General features: G+C 35.0%; 1 long non-coding RNA gene across 1 annotated transcript; it reads right to left on the reverse strand.

Moving 5' to 3' along the window:
- On the reverse strand, nt 1756–9395 carry LOC110396826. Its single transcript, XR_002437289.1, has 4 exons — nt 9288–9395; nt 6160–6301; nt 3153–3460; nt 1756–1842 (listed from the first exon to the last, which is right to left on the reverse strand). It is a non-coding gene; the product is annotated as an uncharacterized LOC110396826 (long non-coding RNA).

Consider the following 18284-nt stretch of genomic DNA (forward strand, 5'->3'; position numbering starts at 1 on the left):
TGCTGTGGAATCCACAACCAGGAATCTAGCTCAATACATTGTACACAGAGCTTGAGGGGATTTGAGGGTACCAGAAAGAAATTTCCAGCAAATTATTTTTTGTCTGATAGTGACACCAAAACTAGACAGTGCAAAGGCCGAAGAAAGGGATGCACTTTCCCAGTTCTTCCCTTCAATTCTTCTTGAAAATGCCAGCTTCTCAGCTTCAGCAATTTTGAGTCATAGCATGGAGCTGTTACCTGCCATGTGAGGTCTGTGCTCTACTTCAGCAGAGGTCATACTTTTGAGTCACAACTAGAGGAGATGGTTTCCCTTTCCATCATATGTAAGAGATTAGTGAATATTCACCTAGGAATAAGAAGCTCACCTTATTTAATAAAATATGTAAATGATATCAAGGTCAACTAGAAGAAGAATGTTGGTTTGGGAGTTTAGGGAGATCTGGGAGGTTGGGATTTTTTCTCTCCACCAAGACATGTTAACCAGTAACTCTTCAGTGTAAAACAGGTAATCCTAGGCACAAATTCAGGCTCTACACTTTTTCAGAGAAAGCATTAATCTATCCAAGAGTGTTACATGGCACTATACTTTTCACTAAGTTAAACTTTCATCCCATAACAGGGTTAAAATAAAATAAATTAGCATAAATCTCATAACTTATGTCTTGCCGAGCCAATCTTCATCCTTACACAAATCTGTATTTTTGTTTTCCCTAGCAGCATTTGGGAGACTTACTGATACTAATTGTCCTTTGTCATCATCTTCTCTGAAATGGATGTTCATAGAGCCCACGTGAACATGTGTCCTTTCATAAAGTAGTAAGGACCAAATGCAGGTATGTTAGGGATTAAAAAATATGGGTTGATATTCATGCAGAATAAAACTGTAGTTTTGCTGCTGTGGCTTTTAAATGTCAAGACTAAAGTTCCTGCAAGTTACTATATAGACTGTTTTGTGTTTTGTATATTGACATTGAGCCTAAAATATAGTATACATTTCACCGAAGTCTTAATGAAAGAAAAGGCAAAATACTAAATGAAATGTAACTGTTGTCTGAAACCAAATCAAAGTCAGAACTGTTAGATTTTCTTGGCTAGTCATGATTACTCAAAATTTAGCAAAGCATAAAAGTAAGATCAAAACTGCTGATTCATTAGATACCTTTTTTTATGTATATATATATATCAACTAGTATATTATTTGTAGCTATTGGTTTAAACTAAACTAAAATTGTTGTTTATTGTATTTCATAGCAGAGACTAAAACTTCCTATAGACAAAACTATTTATTAAGTTACAGGTATTGTTATCACAGTGGAAGGTCACCTGAAATCTGTTCTTTGGTCTAAATGATGCTTAAAATCAATAGTAGTTCCTTAATAGTTTCCCACCCTTCTTGGCTTAGTGGATAAACAGAGGCCTCATTCGATACAACATCGAATTTTCTGTCTCAAAGTCACCTTTCAAAGAAAAAGAGACATAAAAATTTGTTTGTTATGATTCCATTTTTGAATCATGTTGTGATTTATTTATATCACCTTAATAATTGCTGCCAGAAGGATGCCCCAGGATAAGAGGTGATATTCTTACTGTTCAAAACCTATCTCTTTAGAAGGAATGTTAACATTTAGCTCCACATAGATATGTGGTGCTATGGAAATATCTGAGTGCAGTGAATCATTAAATAAAGAGCCAAAGTGACTGTTAGTGTAAGAAAGCAGTACTTGTGAAGTGAATGGAGTTAAACTTGCCTTTTTCAACAAAATATTTTGCCTGAGGATTTTTAGTATCCAAAGTGTAAAGAGCCAGCATGCTATCATTCTGCCTGTGCTGTACAGTTTTGCTACAGAAAGAAAGATCTTCATTAGCAACAAGCCCATGGAAAAGAGAAACAATTAATCTCTTTAGCTATCAATGGCAAAACATTAGCATAACGTTAAGTACACAACTGGAAAAATCCCCAAATTATAATTTCTCACTTGGTATGGATTCAGTCACCATTTGTATTACTAACATCATACTTTAAATCATGGGAGTCTGATATTCTCAGATGGATAGGTATGCAAATTTAAGTGATACAAATTTAGGTGATTCATTTCAAAGTATATACATAATTTCAATAATTGCACACACAAATGACTCATTTCCTTGTATATGGCCACATATTCCTTTACAGATGTTAAAACACTGACTGAATTAGAATTGATATATTGCTTTTAGGTACCAACTGGATGCCCACTTAACCTGTCAGTGAACACCAATGCAGCACCCTCTTGATGATGCAGGAATACTTCTGCATCCACTCTCATAAGAAGTTGTTTAAGTATGTTCTTAAATTCTGCTGAGTCAAATACATCCGTAAATTTTACTTGGAGAAGGGATATTTATCTGAATTCGAACCTATATGTATAATTTCAGACTTAGCTTGAATGACAATTATTTTTTTATTTAAATCTAAAGTGCAGTACCAGGGAACTTAAAATTAGACAAAGGAAAAGACTGAAAATGAACCATTCCACATCCGTAGGTATAATCTTGCTGATACAATTGAAACAGATAAGATTTACATAACTGACACTCTGAAAACTGAGATACTATGATTCAGCAGAGAAAAAACAAACAAACGTAAGACAGAGTTTCTGTTGATTAATTCACCCTTGCACAAGACTCTAGTTCATATCATATACCATTGGTACGGCAAGGAGTTCTTCAAAAACTTCAGTACAAGTAGGATAAGGTCCAGAAAAAAAATAATTCATTCTCAACACATTTTTAGGAAATTTAAAAGAACAGAAGCAGCCAGTTACATCTGTGTAACACTGAATTCAATGGCATTTCACAGTTAACAGAACACAGAATTAGATCCAGCGTGTGCCTTCTTACTAAGCATGTTCTTTGCCTTTTAGGACTTAAACATTCTGTTTGCTAAAAAAGGTGAAATGGAGTCATAAGATGTTTCTATTGCCCAGTGCAACTGCATAAAGGCATAAAGCCATGCAGACGGATAAAATCCTTTAGCAACAGCAAGAGCATTTGTTACCAATGAAAGCTGTAATTCATAGGGATGCTGTAATATCTGCTCCCCCCTGAAAAAACATCCCGTCCTCTCCTTAATCTTTTTTTTTTTCTTATTTCAATTAGCAATAATTTTACCTGTCTCTGTGAGAAGGTTTAGGGATCTGTGTAAAAGATGTTATGTGCACCATACTTTCATCATATTGTGCTATCTATACGTACAAATCTAATTTCTGTAACCATGAAAACTGGTAAAGCCAGCTGTAATAAAAGCTATAACAGATAAAAGCTGTCAAATACAAGACTTGTCTTGACTGCTGGCTTATTCCATCTTCTTCAGCACTGTGTGAAGATGGTCTCTTTCACCTTCCAGAACGGGCAAAAGTTTTTCATGTTCTATCATGACTCCTCTTGACTTCCTCCAGTAGTTCAGTCAAAATTTCTCTCTGTCACTCAACAAAGTAAATAGATTTAGTATAGGTGTAAAAGAAGCAGAATATGCTCCATTTATTTCAACCCTGCTGTGAAAATACTAATGTGTTTACATAAAAGCACAAGTCTGACAACACAGTAAATCAACCCCATGCTGTTTCAGTGTCAAAAGCAAGAATTACTGAAAGTGTTATTAAATTATCATAGAAATGGTAAATTAAATTTAAACAATAAATGATGAACAGATTAGAAGGGCTTTGAGTACAGTTGGCTCTATTTGTTTTAGATCTCTGTAAATGTCAAAATTGAGAAGTTAATTGCAGAAGTCTAAACAACATTAAGTTATTGTTTTTTTTTAACAAGCAAACCTATTTTCTTCCTTTCTCAGGCTATAATGAATTCATTGTGCTGCATTTTTTTTCAGCAAGGCATACCTCCATGCATACATACATTCAAACTATTTCCTTACCATTTTGACCGTCCTAACCAGTTAGAGTTTGAAGATGATGGGCAAGTCAAAGGGGAGAAAGTCATACCTTTTAAATTATCTGTTTGATGATATGAATAAAAGATTATTTTTTGTGAAACCATTAGTTTATTTCTTTTAACACTAAATAGCACACTGTTTCAGACTGTTGCCTTCTGGCTGAACTAAAAATAAGCAAAGAGAAAGCACACAGCTATGTGGCTGTTTAACAGGAAAATAGTGACTAAATTATTTTTAAGTTTGCACATTGCAAACTTAATTTGTCTCTGTGATTGCTCAATGAATTTTTCAAAAGTAAATCCAAGAGGTGAACTGTCTGTAAACTTCACAGGAATAGGTTTCATTTTCCTAAGAAGAAAAAAATATATGTATAATATTGTGAAGAACTTCTAAAATCCTCCAAAGATTTGACCTTTAGTATATTATGCTCCAATTCACACACAAATGTTAGCAACGCTGAAGATATATAAAACTGTTTGTTTAAAGATTCATGCAGATGTTCATTACTTTACAAGAGAAATATCTTATTTTAATTGAGTTATGCTTTCAATTACATTTTATAATGTAGGTTCAATAGAAAAACATAAAGTACAACACAGAATTTTAAGGCTAAGTTCTTAAAGGAAATGCAGCTACTGACATAATCAGGGCTAAAAGTCGAGGAACTTGAGGCAGACAGTACCATAAGAAGTCCTGCCTCGTGATGAGTTAGTCCTCTAAGCTCGGGCTAGAAGAAAATGGATACGATCAAAATTCAGTAAAGCTGAAATTATTTTGGAAGAGGACACCTAACACAGAACAAGACTATTCTTGAAAATCTAATGAGGAATTGTGCCGTTTTATATCCCAAATCTCATCCACATACAGAAAGCTCTTATTTATTTCTCCCTTCCATTTTCTGCTAATTTTAGAATAATAATTTAAAATTACCATTAGTAAGAGCATCATGAATCAGGATTGCTGAGTATTTGGGGAGGCTACCCTTCACTCATTTCACACATTAGATATACATATTTAATGAGAAAATGACTACTATCTGACAACTTTTACACTCCTAGGAGCCTTGAGACTCTTAGGCGGTTAGAGACTGATCCAGATCTAGAGTTACTTGATATGTTTTAATAACATACATACGTATGTATGTATATATATACACACATACAAACATAGGTTGCTCCAAAAGTAATGACTCCTATTTTTTTCCATGAAAACAAGAGGTACAAAGGGTACAATAACACTGTTGGACAGAGCAAATTCTCAGCTACAAAATTCTATTTTTCAACATAGTGACCACCATTAGCTACACATTTCCACTCATGATGAATAAGAGACTGCATGAGGTGCTCATAAAAATCTGCACCAATGGAGGTGGCGCATTGTTTCACAGCTGCTATGATGGTGCCGTTACTAGGAAAATGTTGCTCATGCAGTCCAGTTTCCTCTGTGCTCACATCCACTGTTTCCTCATCAATGGGTGCCATTTTTTATGTAGGGAGGAAATCAGTGACACACCTTTGCTTCATACGCACTTCCATGTCAGATGTCACTGTGTCAGACTGCCCATCTGCTGCCATCTGCCTGTCCTACAGCCAGAAAATTTAACAGAATATTTGGTGGAAAAATTCAGCCTCTACTGCCATACCACCGATATCTGCCTCTGATGTTGTGGGCCAACATAATAAAATTGGAGACATTACTTTTGGAGCTGCCCTTGTATATATACATATAAATATATACATAGTAGTAAAATATGTAAGCACATTGTATGAGGTGATACGACTTCAGTAGAAACATTTAGATTTATTTTCTTTTCACTTCCCTGGATTTGATTGACAGAATTGATAGGTAGGTGTTTATATCCAACTTTGATGGATAACTTGATGCAAAGATATCAAAACAAGTATTCATATAATTATTCCCTCCATTTCCATAGAATTTCTCTGTAGTTCTGATACTAGGTTAACTGTCTAGCAGAATAATATACTGACAAATAAATAAATAAATATTGGTTAAACTTCCTCCTCCATATCAGGAATGGAGTGAATTAAAAACAAAATGTTAATAGCCTGCATGAGATCTATATCTAACAGTGACATAGTGCCCATGTTATACTTGCCATGTTATAAGAATTAGTTTTCAAACAGAATGGCAGAAAGGAAGTCAGATAATACATAAGTATCAATACATGCTCAGACAAAAGCTACACATAACTCTGTATTATTTTACCTATTCTTAGTAAATGGGAAGTGAAAAATGTATGACCAGGGAAAATATCATGATGCCACTTCCTTGCGTTCTCAAGCTGTTCAGTTACTTAGACAACATAAAACTTCTGTGTTTTTGACCATCTTCTTCATAAATACATCACCTGAAACAATGCAAATTTTTTATCTTAAGAATCCTGTCAAGTGATACATTTTAAATACCATATTTTTATGCTGTATAACTTTGGATATGCTAAAATTATATAGATATCTGGAAACCTAGCAAGCAAATAGCTGAAGAACTTACTCTTTATCTAAATTAATAAGTTAGGCAGTGGCAATAAAAGTTCCTAAGTACTAGAATTTTATCATGTGCATCACAAAAGAATTAAAATGGTCACTAGAATGGTTTTGGTCTAACCTAGCACTATCTCAAGAAGCGCTCAGACACAATCAAAGAACGATGAGGTTACAGAAACCCTTGACAACAGGCAGTTTAAGAAACAGATTTTAGTAGCTTAGATAGGAATTATGCCATACCAATTAGACAATTCTAAGCACACTGAATTCACATGTATTTCATAGAAAACAAAGGACTTTTTAGTGAATACAAATTATTCAATTCATTATCAGCATATTATGAAAATGCAATGAAAATATTGATAATATGGGTAATGCAGGATAAAAAGAATTACAGGAATGTTGACATGAAAAAAAATTATGCAAAAAAAAAAAGTTGGGAGAAGGATATTTCTGGAAAGAAGATATTTCTCCATTCAATTAACAGCGTGTAACAGTGAATTCTCATCTCACCTGGGTGTCTAATGGACAGTTTAAAATGTACAGTCTTTGGACACATTTTTGAAGCATTTTCTCAGCCAGAGTGTGTTTGTGCTATTGATTCTCTGTCTATGAAAATTCAGGAAGGGAACAGCAGAAACCAGGGTTATATTACTACTAGCATTGACTAAACTCAAACTTTCATTTCTAGACTGCACCAAAACAAGTATTTTTACAGAACAGGTTTTGAAATCTCTGTGATAAGTGTAGTGAGTGTATAGATTCTGCAGTATCCTGTGGAGAAATACTAAGTGCAGTTAGCTGCAGCAAAATGACCTACCTGTAAGTGCTGACTTGATATAAACAAGAAATGGACTAAAAACTACTTGACAAAAGGAGATGGTCTGGCAGTGGTTTTCCTAGTGCAGCACACTAAGGTGTAAAATGAGATATAGGAGCAGTTTCGCTGTGCACAGCAAAATATAAAAGAACAGGACAGAGAAAATAAAAGAATCCTGCTCTTAACAAAGACTGAAGGACAAATCTGTGCAAGACAGGGAGTAATTATGTGAGCTGAGACCTGAAGCTGTTTTCACCTTCACCATGAAAAGCAATACAAGTTTTCAAATGCCAATACATAAATGATCAACAAATAAATGTTTATGTTATGTAAATATGGATATCTTTTCAAGGAGATCTCTCTGAACAGTCTAATAAAGGGAAACAAATATCATATTCATGATTGGCCTTGGCTCAGCATCTCAAGAAAACAAACCAAACCACAACTAACTTCAGCAGTATTTTCACTTTTGAAATTTATAAGGTGATCTGAAGGGCATAGGGAAACGTATAGATGAATGGGTGCGTTTCTTTACTGAGAAAGTTCCTTTTACTGTGATTAGTTTCAATCGTATATTTTTTTAAATAACTAATTTGTACCGTGTAGTCTTTTCTGAAGAACTTTTCCAAGGAAAGTTACTGTTATCAAATTGACATTACAAAGAGAGAAAGGAGTGTCTGAAATTTATTATCAAATAAAATATTATGCCTAGGTTCTTAGATTGCTTTGCAAACACTTAAAAGAACACTTACTCATACTCTAGGTTTTACTCTTCCATATGCTATTGCCAAATTCATTATCTTATTGACAGCTGAAGTCAGCACTGCATGTACTCAATTCTGAATGCTAAGCATCATAGATTCAGTCAGTCCTAGGAGAGAAGACCACCTGGAAGGCTGGAGTGCTCTAACTGCACATCCAAAGAGTTACAGAGGGGTATTTGACAAACAAACAAACAAAAAATACATTGAAATGAGTCAGCGGAAAAGTTTAAGAGGCAATGTCCACTACCAATACAAGCCGGAGGATGAAATGATTGAGCACAGCCCTGCAAAAAGGACCTGAGGATATTGGGGAATGGTAAGCTGGACTTGAACAAGCAATGCACCGTTGCAGCCTGGAAAGCCAACCATATCTTGGGCTGCAACAAAAGAAATGTAGTCAGCAGATCAAAGGAGGTGATCCTGCCCCTCTACTCTGCACTGGTGAGACCTCACTTGGAGTACTGTGTCCAGATGTGGAGTCTTCAGCACAGGAGAGACATGGACCTGTTGGAGCACATCCAGAGGAAGTCCACACAAATGATCCAAGGAATGGAACAGCTCCCCAAAGAGGAGAGGATGAAAGAGCTGAGGCTGTTCATCTTGGAGAAGAGAAGGCTCTGGGGAGGCCTCATAGTGCCCTTTCAGTATCTGAAGGAGGGCTTTTAGAAAGAAAGGGACAGACACTTTAACAGGGTCTGCTGTGACAGAACAAGAAGAAATGGTCTCAAACAAAAGGAGACCAGATTTAGACTGCATATGAGGAAGAAGTTTTTTACAGTAAGGGTGGTGAAGCACTGGAAGGAGTTGCCAGAGAAGTGGTGGCAGCCCTGTCTTTGGAAGACATTCAAGGCCAGGCTGGATCAGGCTCTGATCAACCTGATCTCCTGATTTAGCTGCAGATGTCTCATTTCACTGCAGGGAAGTAGGACAAGATGACCTTTAAGAGGCCCTTCCAAATCAAATGATTCTATGATTCTTATCTCTTGAAGTGTGATACTAGTACCAAAGGTTTACTCGAACAACTATGGATTTATGTAAAACGAAATATTCTTCTTTTATTAACTGAAAAAAAAAAAAAAGCAAGACAGAGTGTATAAAGAAAAAAAAAGACCAGTCACTTGAGCTTAAAACATACCCTGAAGGGCAAACGAGGATAAGCCAAGCTAAATTTACTTTCTAACACATTCATCATTGGCACATTAATTCACATGAAATCATTCATATAACTATCTAAAAACCCTTCCACTTGGAATTTGTCAGTCTCACCTCTGTACTGGGAAAGATCATGGAGAAGATCCTCCTGGAAGCTATGCTAAAGCATATGGAAGACAGGGAGGTGGTATGGGAAGACCAGCATGGATTCGCCGAGGGCAAATCCTGCTTGACCAACCTAGAAGCCTTCTATGACGTCATAACATCAATGGACATAAGGGAAGAGTCACTGGTGCATTTGACATGGTACTCTTTAATGGACCTGTAATGGTCCTTTCCAATTCTGAGGATTCTGTGATTCTATGATTCTGTAATATGTAGCCCATGTACGGAAAGAATGGTCCAGATTCATCCAGTCCAATTTTAGATGCCTTGTTCAGTTGCCAAAGTTGGATGTCTAACCTCAAGATTTCTGTAGTTAATGGAGAGAAAGAGAGAGGCATAGATTTCCAAAACACAGTTCAGCCAACCTGAGTTATAAAATAAAAATGAAATGCCCACTTCTCTCTCACAGGTATCTTGGTTTGTGTCCATCAGCTATTAGGGTAACCTATAGCATCTAACATATGTACCTTGAATGCCCAAAATTAAGTGAAACGAGTCCGGGTTCCAAAACAATTAATTGTGCTGAGAAATTCCAAAAGTTAAAAAATAAGATGATAGAAGAGTGCTTGACTTTTTCAAATTCACATTTAAAGTGTACATGTATGAGAAAAAAAAAGAGTGAAATTCAGTTGTCTACCTTTCTTAGTATTTCATTTATTGATCAGTACTTTCTCCCTGGGGTGACTTTATAGACAGTTAGCTGGCCATTTTGGTCACAGAGAGAGAATGCACCATATCTAAATGTCTCAAAAATGAAATTCAAATGATTATGTTGCTTTTAAGAAATAGGGCAATTACTACATTGGTGAGAAATTCAGCACCATTATGAGACATTCTATTTTCTCCTGTTCAGCTAAGATCCTAGAACGAATGTGTTTGACTTGTTTTATTTCAGAAAATATTTGGTTGTGAGTATTTAAATGTCTTGTCAAAACCTGTATTTTTTGCTTTAAGCTATCTTTAAATATAGTAAAGGATAAATGATTTTTTTTCTGTTTCCTGTCTTGTCTTGTACTTGATTTTGTCATGTTGACAGCATGGCACCCTTTCCGAAGCAAACATGCAATGAGTTGTGTCTCGTTATATGTCTGATGCTAAAAAGCAGAGTCAGTGTCGTTGAAATGGCATCGACGGCTGCACTACTAGTAAGCACCAACAAGTTTGCCTTGCTGGAACTTTTTGCAGAACAGTACGTACCAGTGAGGGAGAAGGTCTGAAGTATTTACTACTTTGCAATGGGGAGAGATTCACAAGAGGTATAAATCAGCATAAATTTACTCAGAAACCAGCAACTCCCAGTTACACCGAGACACTGAAAAACCACCAAAGGCAAAGCAATATTTTGAAATGTACAAGTATCTGCATTTAGTACTGAAGAGATGTTCAAATAGTTCAAAAACAAAATCATACATTTTACATTTCTTTAATCAGAGACATTTTGAGAGATTTTATATATATATATATCACAAGAAAGGGTAATCTTCTGTTTTTGTTCTATAGTTTCGAGGACCATGGAATATGATAATCAAACAGTCTATATGAAATGTCATTCATGTACAATGGTTCAATTGTTATTGAAATTATCTTTTGAGAGTCACTGCTGTGCTTCTGCCTATCAAGAGAGCTGTGGGGAAGAAATCTTTCTACCATAACTATTAATTTTTCCCAGATATAAGGAGTTTGATTTTAAAAGCTAAACCTGGATGGGTTATTGTGTATGAAGAATATTTTTAATTTAGGGGTGGAAGTAATGTTCATTCAAAAAACAAAGATTAAAAAAAATCAAAGATAACAAGCCTTGTGAATTCCAAACTGATAATGTCATATTTCACAAACCTCCTTGGCACACCTTTTAGATTGATGCTAGAAAGGCTGTTTATTAGCCTTAATTTTTATTATGTTTGATCACAAGCATGGCATAACTTGAATTTTCCTTTTTCTGAAGCATTATGAAAGCCTCTGGGAGTTCACAACTTTTTGCTTATCTCTGACAGCAATTCATCTACCAAATAAACTTCAAAACAAATTTACTCCTCTTTGAAGTACAAAACTGCAATGTTGAGGTCATTTACATTTACCCATTAAACTACAATGTTTCTTCTTCTTTTTTTTTTTTTTAAATCAAAATGACAACCATTAATGGCACGTAAAATATACCCTATTCAATCTTTCTTTCTCTTTCTGCCTAGTGTGAACTTTATAGAATGACTGTAAGGAATCACCTTAGAAAGCATAGATGAAATGAGTTCTTCTCAGTACTGTATATGAACATCTAAACATTCCCAAACTGCTTTGATGGCTCTTACTTTTTAAAGGATTTTATCCGAGCTTCCATATTCACAACCAGATTGAACTGTATGCTATTAAAAAGTGGTTAAAGTTCTTTTTTTCTAAAGTGATTAATCTCACCCCAGCTAGTCTCCTCATCCACACTCTGCTTCTAAGGCATAACAGCAGCTTTTTTCATTGGATTTAAGTTGATTAGATAGTCTGATTTAAGGTTAGTTAAGCTGTGTTTCAATTGTGTCAGGGAGAGATTTCCCCTCTGTGTTAAAATCCCATTGTATCTTCTGGTATCTTCTGAGGATGTGAGGCCAAGAGGTTGTTTTCCTCCCTTTTTTTTTTTTTTTAATCTGTTGAAATAAAAAAGACACCAGTCCTAGCTGGACATAGGAGCACATCCTTAGAAATTCTTTCCCTCGGGCTAACACATTTACTTACTTGCTTTCTTTTCTCCTTCTAGCTTCCCATGACATTCACAAGTAAAGCTGCTCACTATTTGGGGAAAGGTTCCCTCTGTTCCCCCACCCCCATTTTGCTTTGATTATGAGTTCAGAGCCAATAATGCTGGGAACAGAAAACCCACACGAATAATTAACATTTGTCAACAGAACCATTATGTTGCTGGGTACATTTGTAACTGAAGAATTCAAGTATATCCTGAGGAGGGTTTAAATGAATTGTGTTTCAAAAGTAACTGAAATACTGATTTTTTTTTTAAGTGAATAAATAAGTAATACTAATAAGATAACCTTACAAATAGGTGGTATGCAAAACCTGTTAAAACTTTTCTGATTCTGATAGAGAGCAATTTAGGGAATTATGAGGGAAATATGAAAGTACACAGTTTAGAAAATCTGAATATTTTGCATCCTACTCTTTTGATGCATGCTACCTCAAACATGTACTGTATTTCTACTTCTGCTACCAGAAAGAACGAAGTGAGCTGTGAAAGGTTAGTCTGAAAATATTTTTAAATACAAAAGGAAGCATGAGATGATTTACACAATATATTTAGATATTCAATACAGCAAACTTCATCTGATGGACACTACTCTTCAGCATGCAATTATTTCTATAGACTCCACTGAATTCTGTCTGTAGTTAAAGACAGCTATTTATTTCATTGCTTTGCTGGACAGAGGACATCCTGCTCACTGCTTTGCTTTGCTTTGTTCTTTTTCTCCTCCAAACAGTAAAGCACATAGTAAGAGGAAAAAAAAAATGCATGCATGCAAATCTATATCCTAATGCACCTTGTAGCGAGAGGCAGAATAGATTTGGAAAGAACAAAGGGGTAGAAGATAAATTTCATTTTTTTTTCTACGAAGAGAAATGGGGACATGAAAAACAATAGCTGCAATATATTTGGTTTGCAGTACATGCTAAAATCTTTGTCAACATTAATTAAAATTGGCTTCGGTAGAAACACTGTCTCATTGAAAGATTGAAAGAGGATGAAAGAGCATAAACAAAGGATAATGCCAGCAATATATCCAGATGGGAAGAGGTGTGTAGCACAGTGCTGCAGGGATCTGTATTAAGTCAGGGATTAATATCTTCACTAACTCAGGAGAGAAGTAAATAGTATTAATTACATTCACAGATAATACTAAAGAGATGCTTGGAGGACAAGGAAGTAATACAAGGAGACTCAGTTATCTTACAAACAGAAAATACCTGTATGTTTGCACAGTGCTTGACACGGTAGGACACTGATCTTGACTGGAGTGCCTCAGAAGTAACACAGTAGAAAATATGAATTGTTTTAAAAATAAATAAAACGTTTATTTTTAAAAAATGCAAGGTGAAAAAAAAAATGGAATCGCAAATATTCAACAGAAGCAGAAAATTCTACAGCAGTAATTCTGAAAATGGCTGTAGGTGGAAGAAAAGAGTCATTTGCACGCATTTTCCATACCCATGTGGCATGAAGAAATGAACTTATTTTCAAGGCATGCATGAAAAAAGGCATCAGGTCGTGTGGCAGAAAGATAAAAGCACTTCAGTGTGTGATGGAAAGATGGAAATCTGACTGTCTGCAGAAAATTACATATGATTCTAAGAAAAGCATTACAAAGAAGATATTAACAGACTGATGAGAGAGTACTCAAAGAAAGGATACAAACATTTTAAAGTGACTGAAGGGGTAATTATGCCTGTATGGTAATTTTTCTTGGATTATGGAATTTATTCATTCTTTTTTATACATTTAAACAGCCACTTTGCATTAAAGGATGCAAGACGTATATACATTAAATTCTATTGTATTTAAGGTAGTATAAGTAAGTATATGTTTTAGATAATATAGCTTTGATTTAAATGTTTTACATCCAGACAGGAACTCTTTAAAAATATTGTTTATAAAATTTATTTTATACAATTTCCCTTGATATATTTGATTTACATTACACATGAAAATATTTTTATATATAATCATATTTTAAATATTAGAGGGGTTTGTTTTGCTTTATGTCAGTTTATTATCCACTTCCCGTAATGTTTGAAAAATAAGATCTATTTATTATGGCTAACTTATAAATATTCAGAATTATTTAGAGACCAGTTTGGGTTGCTTCATCATATAGATTTGTAAAAGGAGTAGTTAAAGACAAAACAAAACAAAACAAAAAGCCTACAACACTAAAATAAAAGCTAAGTTAAACAACAGAATAATAAAAAACAACATAACCCTTACAATTAAAGCCATAAGTGACTGTGTTAAATGGGATTCAAGTAAATATTTATGACTCTTGAAGCCCTTAAAAATGTATTGTGCGTATGAATATACCAATATGATAAGTCATAAATTGCCAGGGAGATAATCAGCATGATTCAATAGTTTTTTCCATGTCTAAATTGTAAGACTAATGTTACTATCAATATACTCTGGGCAAGTGGGGTTAGTGGCTGTTTGAACCATATGTGATCTATCACCTCCTCTCCCCTGCAGACCTGACGAAGTGCTTTGCTGAACCAGGTCTTAATGCTTGCAGCCTTGATAACCTGCAGGGTAAGAGCCCTGGGAGGCTCCAGATCACTTCTGAACTCAGCCAACAGCTGAATTTTTTATGAAGTGATTGCCAGAGAGAGGTATTTAAGATTTGGAATATGTTTCATTAATATTGTAGCTGACAATCATTTTTCTAAGCTACCATTTCCTAATTTCTCTGCATAGCCTATTTTTAATAGCTTTGTTAATATAATACCTTCCTTCTTCCTTTCTTTTTTAATAGAAAAGCACCAATGTAGTGAAAGACCAAGTGCTGTCTGAAGTTCAATTATTTCTTAACTATGTGAAATTCCAGATTTATCTTCATTAAATACCATAATTCAGAGTATCTTGATTCTGATTAGATTGAAAAAAATACAGTATCTTTATTTTTCTTTTTCTTAGAAGAAATGCTTGAATAAAATCACTATAATTGATGGAAAGATTAGGTTTTGCTATTATAAATCTACAGGCAAGAAGCACTTCAAAATAAAAATACATCTGAAATGGCAACCTGGATTCATAAGAGACAATACTGATGGCACCTCTCTGACTCGTATAACATCTATTATCATTTTTTTATGGGAGCTCAGCCACTTGTGGGAACACAATGACCATAAAACTATTTAGCAGTTTTATAGTTCACTGTATTTTCAGAGCACTGTGGTGATGTTAAATAAAGATGCCAAACAATTCTCTTTGCAACACTGATTAGACTGTATTATGTCCATTGTATAGATGCAAAGATCAGACGAGGTGCCCAGCGTAGAAATAATAGTAGAGGCAGAAACAGGATTAGGAGACAAGTCGAATCTTAATATGTATGGACTGTCTTAGGCAAGTAAGAAGTCTTTTCTTTCATTATATTTGTTTACAAAACTTTCACTGTTGTTCCTAAACCCAGGCAGATATTTTAAGAACAAAACTGAAATCAAAGGTAAGCTTACATGTTCTGCTGAATATAGGCATAGACTACAAAGTCCCCAATATCACATCTTTCTACATCCAATTTCAGTAGTGAGGTATTTTTCAAAAATACCGCTTTAAGGGGCATTCAGAGAGGCCTATAGTTTCAGAGCCTGTATTTGAATGAAGCATTTCCAATCAAATGCTGCAGTATTTCATCAAATGCTGTCATTTACATTGTGCAAAGCGCAGAACCAGTGTGTAATTTTTGATAGGAGTTACAATCACAATGACAAATTGGATTCTATTAGATTAATATCTACAAAAGATCTGGGTCACAGAAGGTGAATATTACATCAATTATTAAGGAGGAAATATTTTTCTGTGTTTTAAATCACTAAATTCTGGGGTTATGCAGTGTTCTCACATTTATTTATTTATTTATTTATTTATTTAACTCAGTTTTATTTGCAGCTCATGCACTGTCATTTCAAGCTGATATCAAGCAAGACATAGCGAAATGGTAACACACTGCATTAGTTTATAGTTTGAAGCTGAATTACCTTGAAATCATACAAGGTTTACTCTGGCACTAAGGAAACCATTTAGGGAGGCTAGACATAATTACAAAATGTTCTTTAAAACACCGGTGAAGGTATTTATATAGGGTTTCCCAACAACTGTGTGTTGCAAATTTTTCTGTAGATAGTTGGCTGCCTTCCCTGTCACTGATACAGATCAAGCCTTTGCTTGTCTCTAGACTGCTTGTTTTCAGATGCCTTCTTTCAATAACACCAAAATAATTTAAAAGTATGACATTCATGTCTCTCCTACTGATTTAATCTCGCTGTTACTCTCTTTGAATAGAACAGGGAAAAGGGAATGTGCCCTAAAAATAATGTGTTTTTCAATGTTCTTCTTATTGTGTTTATTTGACCATAAATTTTGCATAATGAATGATTTTTTTCTACTTGATGATTATTATAATGTATTTTTTTTACCTTTTATCCTAATTTTCACAGTGAATTTACTGCTGATGAAAATTCCTCAGTTAATCACTCTGAGACTAAATTACACTAATTCACTCACAGGTTCCAGCAAGCCACAGTGAAGAATGAAATCTTTAAGTCATTAACAGTCTCTCGTCCCCTTTTCCATCCTCTTTAATTAAGTGATTCCTCTCAAAAGATGCAGATTGAGATTATCCAGCCTTTCGGCAGAAGTCATAACTGTAGAAACTGTGGAGACTGGAAGGGAAATTCAAACTGGGAACTGTGGAAAAAGGAGCTGCATGCTGCAATCCAGCCACCAAATATTATTTTCTCTGTGGCCTTGGACTGTCCTGTATCGTTTTGTGTCTTTCACCTTCCTCCATGGAAATTAGGGGACGAGACAGGAAGAGCAAGAAAGAAAGGTAAATTAAGTGACTGAGCAACAGATGTAGGAGAGGATGCAGGAAATAGTCAAGAGCTATTTTGCTTACTGTGTTTGCACATACTTGAAGTGGTGGAAAAAAAAGGAAAAAAAATTAAAATCTATTACCTGATGATAGGTAGTGCTTTGCAATAATCAAATATCTTATTGACAGTAGTATATGAAGATCACAAGGCGAATCCTTTTTGTCAGTTGTAGAAAAAACTTGAGGAGCTTCTTCTTGCAATAGCAAAAAGTATTCAGTTGATAACTGAGAACTGTTTAAGAAATGAAGGGTTATACTCATGTATCCAAGCATGTTCTTGTTTATGAGAATTTTCTTCATCCAAACTGCTTCATAATGAAAAAAAGATCCTCAAAGTGTTTATACAGAACACTACATTAAACAATATTTATAGACAGTAAAATATTAATAATGCATACATTGTATTTTTCAGTTTCACAATAGTTATTATAGCTGTGTATTTTATATTTTAGGTGCATACAGGTTTTTATATATTTATCCCCATTTTAAATACAGATGTCAAAATATGATTAAGAGAGGCATTTTTTCCCCAAACATTTTCATGCTGAGCACAGTAGTTAAAGTAATTGCTTCTCTCTACAAAAAGAAATGTGCAGGTTCTTAAATTCTGAAGTAATAGACACCTTCCATAGACTAAAATGATATGGTTTTCCTCAGGAGGGAATATTGCTGTGTCATGGAGAAGGTTAATCTCCCCTGAGAGCTGTTTCACTTGGGAATTCTGACGGTTTTCTTGGATGAAATTCTCCCTGAGACCTACATTGAACAGGGAGGTGAGGATAGCATGCAGAATAATGCCCTTCACCTTTCAGCAACTGCACTAGCTATAATTCTGCTGTGATCTGCACCTTTCCTATCATGGAGTATGTGAAAATTCAAACTGATTTACAGAGCTGTTTAAGGGGGGGATGCATGTAGAGGACTGAGTACACATCCCGGATAAGGTTTTGACTTGCTAAGTTTCCGCTGTGACAGCATACTATGTGCAGCTAGTGAGCATCAGCTTTGAAATAACTGTATTACTTTCAAGTTTGAAGGCAGGTTGTTTGGCATGAATTCAGAGATAACTGCACAGTGTAGGCATGCTGGTAAAAAGGTACACAGTTCTCTAGAGCCCATAAAAAGTATAACATAGGGTTAATGTAAATTAGTCCACATCCCAAGTGCCTTAAGCGGGGCTACATGCAGAAATGTGATCCCATCTAAGATCTGCAGCTCAGACCTTCTGCAGAGATACCCATTTGTGTATTTTTTATCCAGTAGATGTACAAGGAACAATGCCTTCTTTGGAAATGTTGCTGAAAGAAAT

This window comes from Numida meleagris, chromosome 3 (assembly GCF_002078875.1).
Source record: "Numida meleagris isolate 19003 breed g44 Domestic line chromosome 3, NumMel1.0, whole genome shotgun sequence".
NCBI lineage: Eukaryota > Metazoa > Chordata > Aves > Galliformes > Numididae > Numida > Numida meleagris.